At 43.3% G+C, this 18,962-nt stretch overlaps 1 long non-coding RNA gene across 1 annotated transcript in view; it reads left to right on the forward strand.

Moving 5' to 3' along the window:
• Positions 1–4,857: 4,857 nt before the first annotated feature.
• Positions 4,858–18,962, forward strand: part of LOC126481166 (uncharacterized) — a 325,817-nt gene continuing 311,712 nt past the window's right edge. Inside the window, exon 1 of the long non-coding RNA XR_007587526.1 lies at positions 4,858–4,911. This is a non-coding gene — a long non-coding RNA (uncharacterized LOC126481166). The remainder of the gene's footprint in view (positions 4,912–18,962) is intronic.

The raw sequence follows: 18,962 nt of genomic DNA on the forward strand, positions 1-18,962 counted from the left end.
CGCCTAGAACCACACGGTCACACCGGCCGGCCATAATTTAAAAAGTAACTATTTAATTTTATAGTATTATTTACAATAATGGTTCCACTGCCTTTTGTAATATTTACGCAAAACTCGTGAAAAGTAAATTTAACTGATTTCAGCTCCAGCTATGTAAATGCCTAGACTGACTAGTTACAATTGTAGTATCTTTATGTCGGTGGTAAGGATGAACATAATTGGACTATCGTAAGAGACGGACATGTTTAAGCAATCATAACGATTTGCACTTCTGTGAAAGTTGGTTTATCACTGTGAAATAATTTGCTTGTTACTGTGAAAAAAATGTAGAAAACATGAACTTCAGGGAAATGCTATTAACGAGCAGAAGCTACTTTCAGATGGTTCAAATCGCTCTGAGTACTATGGGTCTTAACATCTATGGTCATCAGTACCCTAGAACTTAGAATTACTTAAACCTAACTAACCTAAGGACATCACACACATCCATGCCCGAGGCAGGATTCGAACCTGCGACCGTAGCGGTCGCGTGGTTCCGGACTGAAGCGCCTAGAACCGCTCCACCACAGCGGCCGGCCAGAAGCTAAATTGCTAACCTACAAAGATAACTTCTTTGAACTAATGAAGCCTAGGCCAAAGATCACACTCCGTAAAAGTCAACGAAACAAACATAAAACCAGCCAAAAACCAGATTTTATAATTTATCAGTTTTGGTATGACGACCAGCTTCCTTTTTTTCCGAATGATAAATATCTATAAAGTTGATGAGTTATTGGAGATAAAACTCCTATTGAAAGAACCCGTGACAGTGGGCAGGTTAGTATTTTAAACCACTGCGCCCTTAGGGCCAAGCAGTTACCCGCTTCCACTTCTAGTTTTCGAATGCAATGTTGAGATAATGTTGTCATGCGGTGTGGAGCTACAGTATTTTGACAACACGCTTCATTATTCCAAGCAGCTGTCGTTCACAGCGCACAAAAAACGGCCACTGAAGTTGTTGGATATGGTTGTATGGCTTCAGCTATGCTTGCCAAAGCTGCCGAGGATTCACGCAGCCAACACGACATTAAAGGATTCTGCAGTGAAAGCGACTGAGCCGCATCAAGGTGATCCTGCGCACCTTGCAGAACTATCAAGCTGCGCATTCGCCTTCCGTGAAACTACTTTTCTGCAGTATTTTCTACAGAGATTTAGAAAATTTTGTAATATTATAAGTAACCAATTTTTGAGAACATTTCTCGTGGAAAAAAGCGTTCTGGCAAAAAGTAATTTAGAAATGGATTACAAAGAGTTTCGATGACAAAAATATTTATTTTTGGTAACCGACTGTCAGATTTTGACCATCCCCAGACCCTCATAACAAGATGGTAGGCGTGGCGGTGAATGGAGCGGGTGTTGCAACTCCACGCACGTCAACGTCATTCACAACAGCCGCTCAGTTCACCGCCGCGCCTACCATCATGCTATAACGGTCTGAGGATGGTTAAAACCTGACCGAAACTGATTGCCACAAAATAATTGCTTTTGCGGTCGAGACTGTTTGTGTCCATTTTTGAAGTATTATAAGTGAGTTTAGCAAAAGTGTAGCATTACTGAAAAATGTTACTTAGATGTACCATACTGAAGAAAAATATTGCACACAAGAAATTAAATAAATCATTGAAGCAATTAAATTACGTAGTGAATAAGCTTTCTAAAATATGTCAGGTACTCTACACTTGTTTTAGAGTGAGATGTGGTGAGCAACAGTTCCGTTTCCTTCTTGGTTACTAATGAGAAATGAAAGTTAAAGGGTTATGTAACGTCCCCTTTGAAGAATTATGAATGACTGTGCTGGTAAACGTCTATGTTGTTTGATTTTCAAACAGCTGAGCAAAACTGAACGTACTCAGACATTTCTCTCTTTACTTATTCCGATCATCATTAAACTGACACACAGTATTTTTTTAGCGCAACGCTGACTTTCAAAAGTCCCTACAAAAGAAAGGCTCTGACTAACAATAACCTATACCTTTCATGAATCACATACCTCACAAAAATCTTCGTTATTCGAACTAATGCGATGCAGCGAGCGCGACATCCATATTTACAAATTTCCTTTTTCTGGCGGACACACGTTCAGATCGTCCGCTTATAGCAACCTCTCAAAACTCTGGCATCTCTCTCTCCACATCCGCCACTGCTGGCGGCTCACCTCCAACAGCACAACGCTACGCGCTGTTCCCAACCAACTGCCCAACACTGCAATAGCGAATATTCCAACAATGAGTCCAACCAGCCACAGACTGTACACAGCACAGCCAGTGATTCTCATACAGAGCGCTACGTGCCGCCACCAACATAAAAATCTAAACAGCCTACTTACAGGGTTGCAATTAAGAGTGAGGAATATGTACCCTTTGCGTTTACATACAAGAGGGCTCAACTTTGCAAAAACAGAGTCGAGCTATCTAAAGGCTGAACAGTTAACAGCTCCAGTAACGAAACTAGACAATTTGAGCTTTCGGTAAATGGGCGGGACATAGTCTTTGGAGCAAACGATCTAATATTCACGTACGCTTTATTGAGGCTGTCTTGATCGCAAAAGTTAATAATGAGGCTGCTCGGTTTCAGATACTTAGCATTTGAAACCAATCAAACTCTCTATTAATTTTTGCTATCAAGACAGTTTCAATAACAGTTTCAATAAAAACCCCAGTATTACTGTTAATAAGCTGCAGAAGACCTATTCTTGAATTATTTTTTATTTTCACAGCTGGTCGTTTCAACCAAACTTTGGGAGCAGCAGAAGTAATGACAGGAAGGGCGAGTGAATTACTCATCCTCTACACTTTCTTCGCCTGCTTCCTTCACCTCACGTCTCGCTCCAGTCCTCAGTCGGCAGAAATCAATAAACATCGAAAGATTTCGCCAAAATAGCGTATTTGCTTCAGCAACCGCCCAGCGACATTTGAGGTAATACCGTAGAGAAGTAGCAGAATGAACTCCATTGCTGAACACGTCTGTTAGTAGTCGTTCCTTTATTACACTACTGACCATTAAAATTACTACACCAAAAAGAAATGCAGATGATAAACGGGTATTTATTGGACAAATATATTATACTAGAACTGACATGTGATTACATTTTCACGTAATTTGGGTTCATAGATCCTGAGAAATCAGTACCCAGAGCAACAACCTCTGGCCGTAATAACAGCATTGATAAGCCTGGGCATTGAGTCAAACAGAGCTTGGATGGCGTGTACAGGTATAGCTGCCCATGCAGCTTCAACACGATACCACGGTTCACCAAGAGTAGTGACTGGCGTATTGTGACGAGACTGTTGCTCGACCACCATTGACCAGTCGTTTTCAGTTGGTGAGAGATCTGGAGAATGTGCTGGCCAGGGCAGCAGTCGAACATTTTCTGTATTCAGAAAGGCCCGTACAGGACCTGCAACATGCGGTAGTGCATTATCCTGCTGCAATGTAGGGTTTCGCAGGGATCTAAAGAAGGGTGGACCCACGGGTCGTAACACATCTGAAATGTAACGTCCACTGTTCAAAGTGCCGTCAGTGCGAACAAGAGGTGACAGAGACGTGTAACCAATGGCACCCCATACCATGACACCGGGTGATACGCCAGTATGGCGATGACGAATACACGCTTCCAATGTGCGTTCACCGCGATGTCGCCAAACACGGATGCGACCATCATGATGCTGTAAACAGAACCTGGATTCATCCGAAAAAAAGACGTTTTGCCAATCATTCACTCTGGTTCGTCGTTGAGTACACCATCGCAGGCGCTCCTGTCTGTGATGCAACGTCAAGGGTAACCGCAGCCATGGTCTCCGAGCTGATAGTCCATGCTGCTGCAAACGTCGTCGAACTGTTCGTGCGGATGATTGTTGTCTTGCAAACGTCCCTATCTGTTGACTCAGGAATCGAGACGTAGCTGCACGATCTGTTACAGCCATGCGGATAAGATGCGTGTCATCTCGACTGCTAGCGATATGAGGTCGTTGGGATCCAGCTCGGGGTTTCCTAATTACACTCCTGAACCGATTCCATACTCTGCTAACAGTCACCCTCCTGAACCCACCGAGACCATATTCTGGTAACAGTCACTGGATCCCGACCAACGCGAGCAGCAATGTCGCGATACGATAAAGCACAATTGCGATAGGCTACAATGCGACCTTTATCAAAGTCGGAAACGTGATGGTATGCATTTCTCCTCCTTACACGAGGCATCACAACAACGTTTCACCAGGCAGCGCCGGTCAACTGTTGTTTGTGTATGAGAAATCGGTTGGAAACTTTCCTCTTGTCAGCACGTTGTAGGTGTCGCCATCGGCGCCAGCCTTGTGTGAATGCCTGAAAAGCTAATCATTTGCATATCACAGCATCTTCTTCTTGTCGGTTAAATTTCGCGTCTGTAGCACGTCACCTTCGTGGTGTAGCAATTTTAATGGCCAGTAGTGAATGTTATTTGGACGAAATGACATTGTGACAACAGTGTGCGTTTTCGCGAGGGAGATCTGCTTCTCTTTACCAGAATATAGGAACGCCAGGAGTGGGAGAGCTCATGCACCTTTTCACAGTTAATATTTAAACCGAATTTTTTTGTCTGTTTTTCCATTCCGCTCTATGTCTTTGCCCTTGACGGGGGTCCATTCAGCCAATCCCTCGGTACGGCTCTGGATGAAAGATGGCTGTTTTCTACAGCTGTTACACCTTTGCTTTATTTGTTATCTCGTTCTTCGTCTCAAGTGAAACCACTGTAGACGGACAAATGTACCTCTGCCAAACTACGCAAAAGTAGACCCTGGTTTGCAGCATTAATTAAGATTTGTTATGTTTGTTTCAGGTAAAGAAGCGGCCTTTGCTACCACTGACGGAAGACATGACGCTCTCACCCTAAAGGTATCTGTATAACCGAAAATTTTATTCTTTGATTTGTTCATATTAGACACATCCAGCGTTGCTCTGACATTGCGCTATTCATAATAGAACAGAAAACTCTTTGAAGTAGATTTAATTTTAAAATCTGTCTTTTACAAAATTATCTTTCTTCGCAACCAGTTATCATACAAGGTGTAATATTTGGAGGATGGTTCTTCCCATTCCAAAATGTAATTATGCAAATAATTCTATAGTTAGAGGAGTTTACGCGTAAGAACTGATCCACGCAGTTTTACAGCTAGTGTAAAATGAAAGTAGGTTTGATTTTGAAACAATAGCGAAATCATTTCAGTTGTATGACGGCAAAGATGTTCAGTATACAGCAACGAAATTTTACGTGATTGCATACCGGTTCCATGGGTTCCGTACCACGCAGTATTGATTTGTCTCATACGATTCTGTACTGTGGTCTTCCTTTCGACCATTTGAGCACGGCGTGAAGTGCAGTAGATACATCCTGCACCAGTAGTCGTCAAACCTTTTTGCTCAAGGGCCAATATTGACACTGTGGGGCGGCAGTTCATGCCACATACATACCGATCTTATAATTCGTTGGTAACCTGTATAAGTTAGAGTTTTTTGAGCCTCCGAAAGACTAACTACAGTAATGTAGCGATTAGTTGGCCGTCGGTCACCAAGTATTGATCATTAGAAGTCCGCGACATTCGGAACACTTCCTGTCGATTGTCCTCTGTTTCAAATTGCTGTCACCCTCAGCGACCCCCAAGGTTATGACATTGGAACTGCCTGACGAAGGATTGTTGCCTTGTATGTGTGAGCGGATAATTAATTGATTAATAACGGGAAGTATATATATGCTCTACTGAGTATGAGGACGCCATCACAAAAGTTTGATTAATTTCTCCTAATCACTGCATTTACTAAAACAGCCTAATAAATTTAATGTTCCTTCCTACATCTAAGAACCGCATATGAAGATGACCGTCTATGTAATGTTCATCCACGAATGCCGCGTCAAAATTTATACCATAGCATGTTGGTTCCGTTTCAAAATTTGTGCCATAGTAGCCAATCGGTACGAGTCACACACACTCCCGCGTTTCAGTACTGGAAGATGAACAATAAAACATTCAGTGTAAGACATAATGAAAATGAGCGCTTCAGAAATATCTGCAACAATGTAACACATTTTTTAAATATTTTACACGACAGGCCTTATTGCCATTACCAAGCGGGTCTAGTTGGAACCGACGACCATATTGCATAGGGTTATTCTGTAAAGTCACTGCACTGTAATTTTACGATTACCTTTGAACCCAACTTTGATTCGTGAATTTTGACCAGTCAGAATTCATCCTACTTCTAGGTGATATAATCTGGCTTTAACTACTATACAACGCAGATCTGCATCTACATGGATAGTCTGCCAATCACATCTAAGTGCCTGGCAGAGGGCTTATGGAACCACCTTCACAATAATTCTCTGTTATTCCACCCTCGAACACCGCGCGAACACCTATACCTTGCCGTGCGAGCTCTGTTTTCCCTTAGTTTATTATGATGGTCGTATCTCCCTATGTAGCTCGGCATCAAAAGAATATTTTCGCCTTCGGAGGACAAAGCTGGTGATAGAAATTTCGTGAGAAGATCCCACCGGAACGAGAAACGCCTTTGTTTTAATGGTGTCCACCACAACTCCTGTATCACGTCCGTTACACACTCTTCCTATTTTTCGATAATACAAAACGTGCTGCTAGTTTTTGAACTTTCTCGATGTAGTCCGTAAATCCTAAATGGTAAGGATCCCACACCGCGCAGCAGTATGCCAAAAGAGGACGGACAAGCGTAGGGGAGATCGGGGCTACAAGTTCCGGTTTTAGTTGACCTCAAAATTCGTTAAGAACACTTGATTTTAGTATTCATGAAATGCAGTTAAAATTAACTTACAGTTGTAACTTTGATATTAAGATAGCTATTTGGGTCATTTGTTATGAGATTTTTTTAGTAATAATGTTTTAATGTCTAAGGTCGTAAAATAACAACTCACTCCGACGTGGGGCAAATAGTAAACAAGCCGGGGTAAGTTGTTACCATATTTGTTAAACCTATTATTTGTGAAATAAAAAACAGTAAATGATGAAACCGTGTCTGTTTATTTAAGTAATAATCAACAATGTCGTACGAATCATCAGGTAAACATTTGTATGTTATATAACAAGTAACTATAATTTGTACTTAAACAGTTGCTAACCCTTTAGTAATTAACAGCTTATCAAACAACTCGTAACTAATCAGCCTTGATAATTCTGTCTTCAATCATATTGGCCTTACTTACAATTAATTAATCATCCGAAGATATATCACAATCACAGTTCGGGCATAGGTAGTTTAATAAGGCTTGATTCTGCTTACATTTGGAGTGGGCCCAGTTCTTAAATTCTTGATACTGAACCCATTCTTCCCCAGAACATGAATTACAGTAACTGTGACGGCACACCAGCCAATAATACTCTAAACAGTCCTCTTCACTCTCAGATCTTTCACTAGTCGTTTGTAAAACCTGTCGTTTAACAGACTTCCCCTTCCTTTTGCCATTTCGTTTTCCATTTCCTTGTGCTGTTTTAACATTCCCTTTTCCTTTACTTTTTTCTCCGATTTTCATTGTTGATGTTCACTTTCCTTTTCTTGCTTTGCTCTTCTGCTAGGGTTTGTTTTATTGGAGTATCGGTTAAAATAGCGGATTTTCTAAGACTTCTCTTATTTGTTCCAATCCTTGGTGGTGCCTTCGGAAAAGGGCGTACTGCTTCTGGAGAGAAAGGGCCTTAATCTCAGAGTTGTTCTTCTATGACACCAGAAGATGCAAGCAGATTAACAACCCCTGATGGCCCTGGCGATCAATGATTGCCTTGTACCTGTACCAATGTTTACAATTTCAGATGCGTTAGCGTCTATGCTAGTAACAGTCTCTGATACTGCTTCCGCCCTATTAGTGATGATTTCATGTGAAATTCCTACAGCCACATCTGATGCATTTACTAAAGCTAAAGGAAGCTAAAGGGCGATCTGTAACATACGATGGAGCTTAGTTGTTTTCTGTAAAAACGTTGGGGAAGACCAGATGCCAGGTTTTTTGAAAGCGCTCATTACGTTTATGGGCGTCACTGCACGAGGTTTCGCGTATCTAACAATTTCTGGGATCTCATACATCGACATTGTGTTGCCAGGATTATTGCTTGGCCAACTGTCCTGAGCCTCTGCACAATAGCTTTTGAGAGGCGCATTTACTCCAACATCCAATGGCTGTAGGAGGTGTGTACAATGAGGCGGGAATGGCAGCATTATAATGGAGTTGGATTTCGCTTTTTCCGCCACATTGATATCAGTATGAGATTGGTGATCATGGAGCAACAACAAAATCTGATCTGCAAGTGGCGGTTTAGTATGTCTGATTAAATGATCCATGTATTTCACGAACACCGTAGCCGTCATCCATCCTGAACTGTTTTCTGCGCCGATAGATTCCGTCTTTTATAAACAAATTCTTGTGTTTAAACCTTGGGAAAATAAACGTGGGAGGAACTGCATAACCTAATAATGCATTTACAGCCAGTTCCACTCTAACCAATGTCTGTCGTTCAGTAAATACTAAGGCTCCAACTTGCTTCATTCCTTTCTTGGCTATAATTTTCCTCGGGTTTAACACTATGGTAACGCGTGTTGCATCTTAATGATACATTCTTGAAGGTGGAAATTTATACTTATCCAACACTGTGCTCAACTTTGTAAAAAAAATCGGTAACATTCTGTTTGTTAAATGATGTCGCGCTGCTGGCACTCGTTGACAGGTGAGGATGTCTTCTAAAAAAAACCAGTCAGCCAGTCTGGACCAGCTTTTTTTATTTTCGTGCCACGGTGGTGGAATATTACGACATTGAATTTCAGTGCACATTCGTACACTAACTTTTTGACTTCTCGTGGCAGAATACCAAAGAAAATTTAAGCACATTGCAACGTTAGACGGGTGATGGAGCCCCTTAGGGAAATAGCGGAAAGGTCGGGGAAGAAGGCCAGTGTTCACTCTGTCTGCTTGCCGTGGGGTCTCATCCGAGATGTGGAGGAGGCCCTGACGGCGGCGATAGAGAGCACTGGGTGCACTCGACTGCAAATTGTTGCTCGTGTCGGCACCAATGACTCCTGCCGTCTGGGTTCAGAGGTCATCCTCAGTTCGTACAGGCGGTTGGCGGAATTGGTGAAGGCGGAAAGCCTCACTCGCGGGGTGGAATCAGAGCTAACTATTTGTAGTATCGTTCCCAGAACCGATCGCGGTCCTCTGGTTTGTAGCCGAGTGGAAGGCTTAAACCAGAGGCTCAGACGATTCTGCGGAGATCTGGGGTGCAAATTTCTCGACCTCCGCTATGGGGTGGAGAAATGTAGGGTCCCCCTGAATAGGTCAGGCGTGCACTACACGCCGGAAGCGGCTACAAGGGTAGCGAAGTACGTGTGGAGTGCACATGGGGGTTTTTTAGGTTAGAGAATTCCCTCCCTAGGCCCGACAAGACGCCTCCTGAGACGCGGCAAGGTAGGAGTGGGCAAAATGCAACAGGGAATAACAATATTAATGTGCTAATAGTAAACTGCAGGAGCGTCTATAGAAAGGTCCCAGAACTGCTCTCATTAATAAACGGTCACAACGCCCATATAGTACTAGGACAGAAAGTTGGCTGAAACCAGACGTAAACAGTAATGAAATCCTAAACTCAGATTGGAATGTATACCGCAGAGACAGGCTGGACAGTGAAGGGGGAGGTGTGTTTATAGCGATAAGAAGTGCAATAGTATCGAAGGAAATTGACGGAGATCCGAAATGTGAAATGATTTGGGTGAACGTCACGGTTAAAGCAGGCTCAGACATGGTAATTGGATGTCTCTATAAGCCCCCTGGCTCAGCAGCTGTTGTGGCTGAGCACCTGAAGGATAATTTGGAAAATATTTCGAGTAGATTTCCCCACCATGTTATAGTTCTGGGTGGAGATTTTAATTTGCCGGATATAGACTGGGAGACTCAAACGTTCATAACGGGTGGCAGGGACAAATAATCCAGTGAAAGTTTTTTAAGTGCTTTATCTGAAAACTACCTTGAGCAGTTAAACAGAGAACCGACTCGTGGCGATAACATATTAGACCTTCTGGTGACAAACAGACCCGAACTATTTGAAACAGTTAACGCAGAACAGGGAATCAACGATCATAAAGCGGTTACGGCATCGATGATTTCAGCCGTAAATAGAAATATTAGAAAAGGTAGGAAGATTTTTCTGTTCAGCAAAAGTGACAAAAAAACAGATTACAGAGTACCTGACGGCTCAACAAAAAACTTTTGTCTCAAGTACAGATAGTGTTGAGGATCAGTGGACAAAGTTCAAAACCATCGTACAATATGCGTTAGATGAGTATGTGCCAAGCAAGATCGTAAGAGATGGAAAAGAGCCACCGTGGTACAACAACCGAGTTAGAAAACTGCTGCGGAAGCAAAGGGAACTTCACAGCAAACATAAACATAGCCAAAGCCTTGCAGACAAAAAAAATTACGCGAAGCGAAATGTAGTGTGAGGAGGGCTATGCGAGAGGCGTTCAATGAATTCGAAAGTAAAGTTCTATGTACTGACTTGGCAGAAAATCCTAAGAAATTTTGGTCTTATGTCAAAGCGGTAGGTGGGTCAAAACAAAATGTCCAGACACTCTGTGACCAAAATGGTACTGAAACAGAGGATGACAGACTAAAGGTTGAAATACTAAATTTCTTTTTCCAAAGCTGTATCACAGAGGAGGACTGCACTGTAGTTCCTTCTCTAGATTGTCGTACAGATAACAAAATGGTAGATATTTAAACAGATGACAGAGGGATAGAGAAACAATTAAAATCGCTCAAAAGAGGAAAGGCCTCTGGACGTGATGGGATACCAGTTCGATTTTACACAGAGTACGCGAAGGAACTTGCCCCCCCCCCTTCTTGCACCGGTGTACCGTAGGTCTCTAGAAGAGCGTAGCGTTCCAAAGGATTGGAAAAGGGCACAGGTCATCCCCGTTTTCAAGAAGGGACGTCGAACAGATGTGCAGAACTATAGACCTATATCTCTAACGTCGATCAGTTGTAGAATTTTGGAACACATATTGTGTTCGAGTATAATGACTTTTCTGGAGACTAGAAATCTACTCTGTAGGAATCAGCATGGGTTTCGAAAAAGACGGTCGTGTGAAACCCAGGTCGCGCTATTCGTCCACGAGACTCAGAGGGCCATAGACACGGGTTGACAGGTAGATGCCGTGTTTCTTGATTTCCGCAAGGCGTTCGATACAGTTCCCCACAGTCGTTTAATGAACAAAGTAAGAGCATATGGACTATCAGACAAATTGTGTGATTGGATTGAAGAGTTCCTAGATAACAGAACGCAGCATGTCATTCTCAATGGAGAGAAGTCTTCCGAAGTATGAGTGATTTCAGGTGTGCCGCAGGGGAGTGTCATAGGACCGTTGCTATTCACATTATACATAAATGACCTTGTGGATGACATCGGAAGTTCACTGAGGCTTTTTGCAGATGATGCTGTGGTGTATCGAGAGGTTGTAACAATGGAAAATTGTTCTGAAATGCAGGAGGATCTGCAGCGAATTAACGCATGGTGCAGGGAATGGCAATTGAATCTGAATGTAGACAAGTGTAATGTGCTGCGAATACATAGAAAGATAGATCTCTTATCATTTAGCTACAAAATAGCAGGTCAGCAACTGGAAGCAGTTAATTCCATAAATTACCTGGGAGTACGCATTAGGAGTGATTTAAAATGGAATGATCATATAAAGTTGATCGTCAGTAAAGCAGATGCCAGACTGAGATTCATTGGAAGAATCCTAAGGAAATGCAATCCGAAAACAAAGGAAGTAGGTTACAGTGCACTTGTTGGTCCACTGCTTGAATACTGCTCAGCAGTGTGGGATCCGTACCAATAGGGTTGATACAAGAGATAGAGAAGATCCAACGGAGAGCAGCGCGCTTCGTTACAGGATCATTTAGTAATCGCGAAAGCGTTACAGAGATGATAGATAAACTCCAGTGGAAGACTCTGCAGGAGAGACGCTCAGTAGCTCGGTACGGGCTTTTGTTAAAGTTTCGAGAACATACCTTCACCGAAGAGTCAAGCAGTATATTGCTCCCTCCTACGTATATCTCGCGAAGAGACCATGATGATAAATTCAGAGAGATTAGAGCCCACACAGAAGCATACCGACAATCCTTCTTTCCACGAACAATACGAGACTGGAACAGATGGGAGAACCGATAGAGGTACTCAGGTACCCTCCGCCACACACCGTCAGGTGGCTTGCGGAGTATGAATGTAGATGTAGATGTAGAACAGATATTATGCTAACTTATCTTCCTGTTTTTCAGTGAAGAGCAATCTAATTCTTTGACAACAGTTTTGTCTTGCCATCGTTGAGAACTGCACATGCTTCTTTTTGCATCAACTCCAATACGTCCTCATACTACAAAAGAAAAAAATAACGATATTTATATTCCATAGGTGGTACAAATGAATTGGGGCAAGTTGTTCCGAGGTCACAACATACCCCCCAAGAAATGGCACACCTAGCCCCAACCACACATGTGGAAATAAAAGCAAGATATTGGTTACGTTACGAAACATAGGTAATTTACATATTGTGTACCAAAACTGTAGCTAAATCCTTACAATAAAACACTGAAACACTAATGGCTACTCGTTAAAATTCGTGAGATAGAACAGAAACACCAAATACCAAAATGTATTTACTTACGTGAACCAACGACTCACGTCGTTAAGATGTTCCGAGGTCCACTAGCCTGTTTGCGATAGCTGCCGTCGGTGCGCTGTGGCGTTTCATTTCATGACGTGTTTACTTCATATTCATATCTCTTTCCCTAGCGGAGTTTTTCAATCGGAACAACTTATCTCGGTAACTTCTAGCCCCGCTGTTCCACAGTGTAGGCAGTCTCTTTAGTAGATCTGTTGCATCTTGTAAAGGTTCTGGCAATAAATCGCAGTCTCCGGTTCGCCTTCCATAATCGCGGATCCACTACTGCCATATGTGGTCTGATGCAGGAATTAAAAGGAAGAGCGCCGGCATCACAGACTGCTCATAGATAACAATACTGTTGACCCTCGGGCATGAAAAGAGCAATGGAATAACGTGCGAACATTAAGTGTTGTTTCAAAATGGATAAGAGTGCCACAGAAGCTTCTGAAATGATACAGTGTGTTTATGGTAGTTAAGGAATGAGTCGTAAAAACGTTTTTAAGTGGAATGCAAGACTTCGTGATGGCAGAGAGAGCATTGAAGCCGATCGACATCCAGGAGAATCAGCGGCAGTTAGAGTCGAAGGACATGTTCGAAAAGTGCCTTGAATTCTTCGAAATGATCGTTGTGCATTTACCAAGATTAATTGAGGAGCTCAATGTAATTCCTAAAACAACTGTTCATCGCATTGTGACTGAAAATTTGGGCAAAAAGAAGATCCGTTGTCGTTTTGTGCCCCACTCAGTCACGGACGACCAAAAACATTGCAGGGTGGAACACTGCTGGGACACGAAACAATCCACCGATGGGGACCAGACCTCTTAACATGCATCGTGGCAGGTAACGAAACATGGTGTTTTCAGTACGAGCCACAGCCACTTAGGTACAAGAGCTCGGAGTGGAAAGGCCCAGGATCTCCGAAACCAAAAAAACTGCGAATGCAGAAAAGTTGTGTCAAGACACTGCTCGCAGTTTTCTTTGATTCCAAAGGAATTATCCATAAAGAATTCGCTCCAGAAAGTGAAATGGTGAACGCACATTATTACTTGGGGTTCTAACTCGTTTATAGGCTAGGAGTGTTCGGGTGAAACTCGAAATCTAGAAATACGGAATCAGTCTGAAATCCCTTGTCGATAGCACTCAACACTTCGAGTGAGTGAAGAGCTAGTTGTGTTTCACAAGAACGATGTTTTAGATCCCTGTTGACTGTGTGTCAATAGACCATTCTGTTAAAGGTAATTCATAATGTTCGAACGAACTACATGTTCCAAAATCCTTCCACATATCAACATTCATTATGTGGGCATGTAATTTAGATGATCAGCCCTACTGCCTTTCTTGAATATTGGTGTGACTTATGCGACTTTCCAGTACTTGGCTACGGCTCTTGCGTCGAGCTAGCAGTTGTATATGGCTGATAAGTATGGAGCTATTGTGTAAGCATACTCTGAAAGGAACCTAATTATCGTACAGTCAGGACCGGAAGACTTACTTTTATTAAGTGATTTAAGTTGCTTCACTACTCCGAAGACATCTACTTCTACGTTACTCATGTTGACTGCTGTTCTCGATTCGAATTCTGGAATATTTGCTTCGTCCTCTTTGGTGGAGGAATTTCGGAAGCCGTTGTTTAGTTCAAATGGTTCAAATGGCTCTGAGCACTATGTGACTTAACTTCTGAGGTCAGCAGTCGCCTAGAACTTAGAACTAATTAAACCTAACTAACCTAAGGACATCACACACATCCATGCCCGAGGCAGGATTCGAACCTGCGACCGTAGCGGTCGCTCGGCTTCAGACTGTAGCGTCTAGAACCGCACGGCCGCCTGTGTTTAGTAGCTCTACTTTTGGTTCTCTGTCATCGATAGTATTTCCGTTGCTATCGCGCAGTGAAGGACTTGATTGTATCTTGCCGCTAGCATACTTAACATACGAAGAGAATCTCTTTGAATTTTATACCAGGTTTTGAGACAAAGTTTCGTTGTGGTAACTATTATAAGCGTCTCACATTGAAGTCCTCGCTACATTTGGAGCCTGTGTAAAAGATCGCCAGTCTTAGAGGTTTTGCGTTCGTTTGAATTTGGTATGGTTTTTTCGTTGTTTCTGCAAAAGTGTTCTGACCTGTTTTGTGTGCCAAGGGTGATGACATGCGTCGTTCGTTAATTTATTTAGTATAATTCTTTCAATTTCTGTCGATACTATTTCTGTGATTTCAAGTCATACGTGGTTTACACTTATATTGTTAATTTCGAAGGCGTGGAAACTGGCTCTTAGGAAGGCTTCAAGCGAATATTTACTTGGTTTTTTGAATAGATGTATTATTTTTGGAGGATTTGGTAGTCACGGTACTCAGTCTCGCTACGACAACCCAGTGTTCACCAGTCCCTGTGTACGTTTTGATGCTCGTTAATAAAACTTAACTCCGCCCGAACAGGCCTTGGAAGGCCCAATAGTAACGACCGGCCGCCGTATCATCCTCAGCCTACAGGCGTCACTGGATGCGGATGTGGAATGGAGGGACGTGTGGCCAGCACACCGCTCTCCCGGCCGTATGTCAGTTTACCGGAGCCGCTACTTTTCAGTCAAGTAGCTCCTCAGTTTGCCTCACAAGGACTTGCCAACAGCGCTCGGCAGACCGGATGGTCACCCATCCAAGTGCTAGCCCAGCCCGACAGCGCTTAACTTCTGCGATCTGATGGGAACCTGTGCTACCACTGCGGCAAGGTCGTTGGCAATTGATCGTTATTAGCTCACGATTCTTTCTTGTTAAGAGGTCAAGTGTGTTGGCACAATCGTTTACTATTCGAGTGAGATGATGAAACAATTATTCGAAATAATTTTCAGAAAATACGATCGGAACAATTTCGGATGATGTTTTATGCGCACCTCCGGATTTAAACGTGTATTTTTGCCAACATTTCGAGAGTACATCGATGTCACGACCAAATACAATTGTGAGAGTCGGGTTTGTGTTTGAAATTAGACTCAATTTTCTTTGAACCTTTCAGAAACTGTATCATCTGAGTCAGGAGGTAGGTAAAATGATGGAATTATTATTCTATTCTGGTCCCCAAGAATGACCCCTACCCACACTAACTCACAGGAACTGTGCTCTTCAATTTCGCTACATGAGAAACCACTTCTAACAGCAACAAACACGCCACCGCCAACTGTATTTAGCCTACCCTTTTTGAACATCATTAGGTCCTTCGCAAGAATTTCGGCTGAACTTATCTCCGGCTTTAGTCAGCTTTCATGCTATAGCTTATAGGCTTCAGCCTATAAGGATTTGAGCATCAGTGCATCCTATTAGCGCTTGGAGATGTGGCACTTTCCCAACACAGCTACTACAATTTGGAAATGTTTCCGAGTTAAGCTTGATATGAGGTAATTTTTCTATGTTAATCTAACAAATGCTTTGTACACTCGCCTCCCCCCCCCCCCCTTCTCCCCAGAAAAAGCGAAATGGTAAAAAGCGGATTCAGAAAACATCGTTCTTGTGCAACAGAGCTAGCTCTTTATTCCCATGAAGTAATGAGTGCTGTCGACAAGGGTTCTTAGATCGATTCCATATTCCTAGATTTCCAGAAGGCTTTTGATACCGTTGCTCACAAACGACTATTAATCAAATTGCGTGCACATGGAGTACCGTCTCAGTTGTGTGACTGGATTCGTGATTTCCTCCCAGAGAGGTCACAGTTCGCAGCGATAGACGGTAAAACATAAGAGTAGAGCAGAAGTGATATCTGGCGCTCCGCAAGGTGGTGTCATAGGCGCTCTGCTGTTCCTGATTTGAATAAATGATCTAGGTGATAATCTGAGCAACCCCTTAGATTGTTTGCAGATGACGCTGTAATTCACCGTCTAGTAAAATCATCAGACGATGAATTCGAATTACAAAATGATCCAGAGAGAATTTCTGTATTGTGCGAAAAGTGGCAATTGGCACTAAACAAAGAAAAGTGCAAGGTCATCCATATGGGTACCAAAATAAATCCGTTAAATTTTGGGTGTGCAATAAATCGCACAAATCTAAGGACTGTCAATTCGACTACATACCTACGAATTGCAATTACGAGAAACTTAAATAGGAAAGACCACATAGCTAATATTGTGGGGAAGGCGAAACAAAGACTGCGCTTTGATGGCAGAACGCTTAGAAGATGCGACAAACCCACTAAAGAGACAGCGTACATTACACTTGTCCGTCCTCCGCTGGAATATTGCAGCGCGATGTGGGATCTTTAGCAGGTAGGACTGACGGAGGACATCGGAAAAGTGCAAAGAAGGGCAACCCATTTCCTGTTATCGCGCAATAGGGGTGAGAGTGTCACTGATATGATACGCGAGTTGGGGCGGCAGTCACTGAAACAAAGGCGGTTTTCCTTGCGGCGAGATCTATTTACTAAATTTCAATCACCAACTTTCTGTTCCGAATGCGAAAATATTTTGTTGACACCCACCTACGTAGGGAGAAATGATCATCATAATAAAATAAGAGAAATCAGAGCTCGAACGGAAAGATTTAGGTGTTCCTTTTTCTCACGAGCCATTCGAGACAGGAATGGTAGAGAAGAAGTATGAAAATGGTTCGATTAACCCTCTGCCACGCACTTAAGTGTGAATTACAGAGTAAGCATGTAGATTTAGATGTACTAGACAGGATAAACGATAGAAGAAGAAGAAGAAGTTGTAAAAGTAATTTAATCCTTATCCAGGTAGCTGAACGTCCAGCGTCATGGATAAATTCATGTTAAATTAGTTGCCGTCTTTCGCCTTGTTGGAGAGATGTAAATGAAGCCCGCGGTAGCTAGTATTGGTGCCTGTGTACCTTGGCGGTCCCTCTGTCTCTCCTTTGTCTGTGTGGTTGTTCCCCCTGTGTGGATATCGCCCCCGCGTTCAGAGCAGTCGGCGGCGCGTAATCCCGGCCGGCGCTGGCTTTGGCTCAGAGGTCCGCCGCCCGGCAGCAGTAATTACAGCCACGGGACGGGGTGTCAACGTCCCAGGAGGAAGCCGGCAGGCGCACGACTGGCCGCTTGCTGGGGGGACGCCGCAATTAAAACGGCATTAAGGCGGGCTCCGCGGACTTCCCAGGGTCTCACATCACGTATTGTCTGCGCTGGTAAAACTTAAGTGAGTCTAGTCGTGACGCTGTCATATCAGTGCGCAACCTGAGGAGGTATGAAATATAGCTTTATAGAAAAAATATATTATAAAATTTAAGCAATGCATCCTCATTTATCTTTTGCTGATTCAAAGGGTGACTAATGCCTTGCTTGCGGCCCTTCGCTTGGTCTTACGATTCCACCCCTCCCAGATGCTGCATTGTCATTTGACTTGAAAATAATAAATACTGCGAGCCGTAATTTTATGAATTATTTTATTTGACTACCAGTTTCGTTGCCTCATTGGTACCATCTTCAGGCTCCTATACAAGCAGCTACACTCATGCTCATAAATTAAGGATAATGCTGATACGTGGTGAAACAACCCTCTGGTGGACGGTTTGCGGGTTTAAATCACCTCGGGGTATGACCATGCGGTGCATTTGACCTGCGGTCGTCGCACGGTGGCGCTGGCAGCGGTCCACATGCGCAGAGGTGTGTTGGTGCATATCAGAATACGGTGCAGCGAGTAAGTGTGCAGACGTTTTCAGACGTGCTAGTGGTGACTGTGTGTTTAAAGTGGCTCAAAGAATACATACTGATGATGTTATGAGGGGTAGAATACTAGGGCGACCGGAGGCTGGTATAACACAGTAGGTCGTAGCACGGGCTCTCCGTGTGCCACAAAATGTGATCTCAAGAGATTATAGCAACGATTCCAGCAGACAGGAAATGTGTCCAGGCGCTGCAGTACGGGACGTCAACAGTGTACAACGCCACAAGAAGACCGATATCTCACCATCAGTGCCCGCAGACTCTGACTCCTGGTCACAGGAGAGCCTGTAAAGCCTGGTGTAAAGAACACAGTACATGGTCATTGGAACAGTGGTCCCAGGTTATGTTCACGGACGAGTCCAGGTATAGTCTGAACAGTGATTCTCGCCGGTTTTTCATCTGGCGTGAACCAGGAACCAGATCCAACTTCTTAATGTCGTTCAAAGGGACCGGTATGGAGGTCGTGGTTTGATGGTGTGGGGTGGGATTATGATTAGTGCACGTACACTCCTGCATGTCTTTGACAGAGGAACTGCAACAGGTCAGGTATATCGGGGC

The sequence above is a fragment of the Schistocerca serialis genome, chromosome 5 (genome assembly GCF_023864345.2).
Source record: "Schistocerca serialis cubense isolate TAMUIC-IGC-003099 chromosome 5, iqSchSeri2.2, whole genome shotgun sequence".
Classification (NCBI taxonomy): Eukaryota; Metazoa; Arthropoda; class Insecta; order Orthoptera; family Acrididae; genus Schistocerca; species Schistocerca serialis.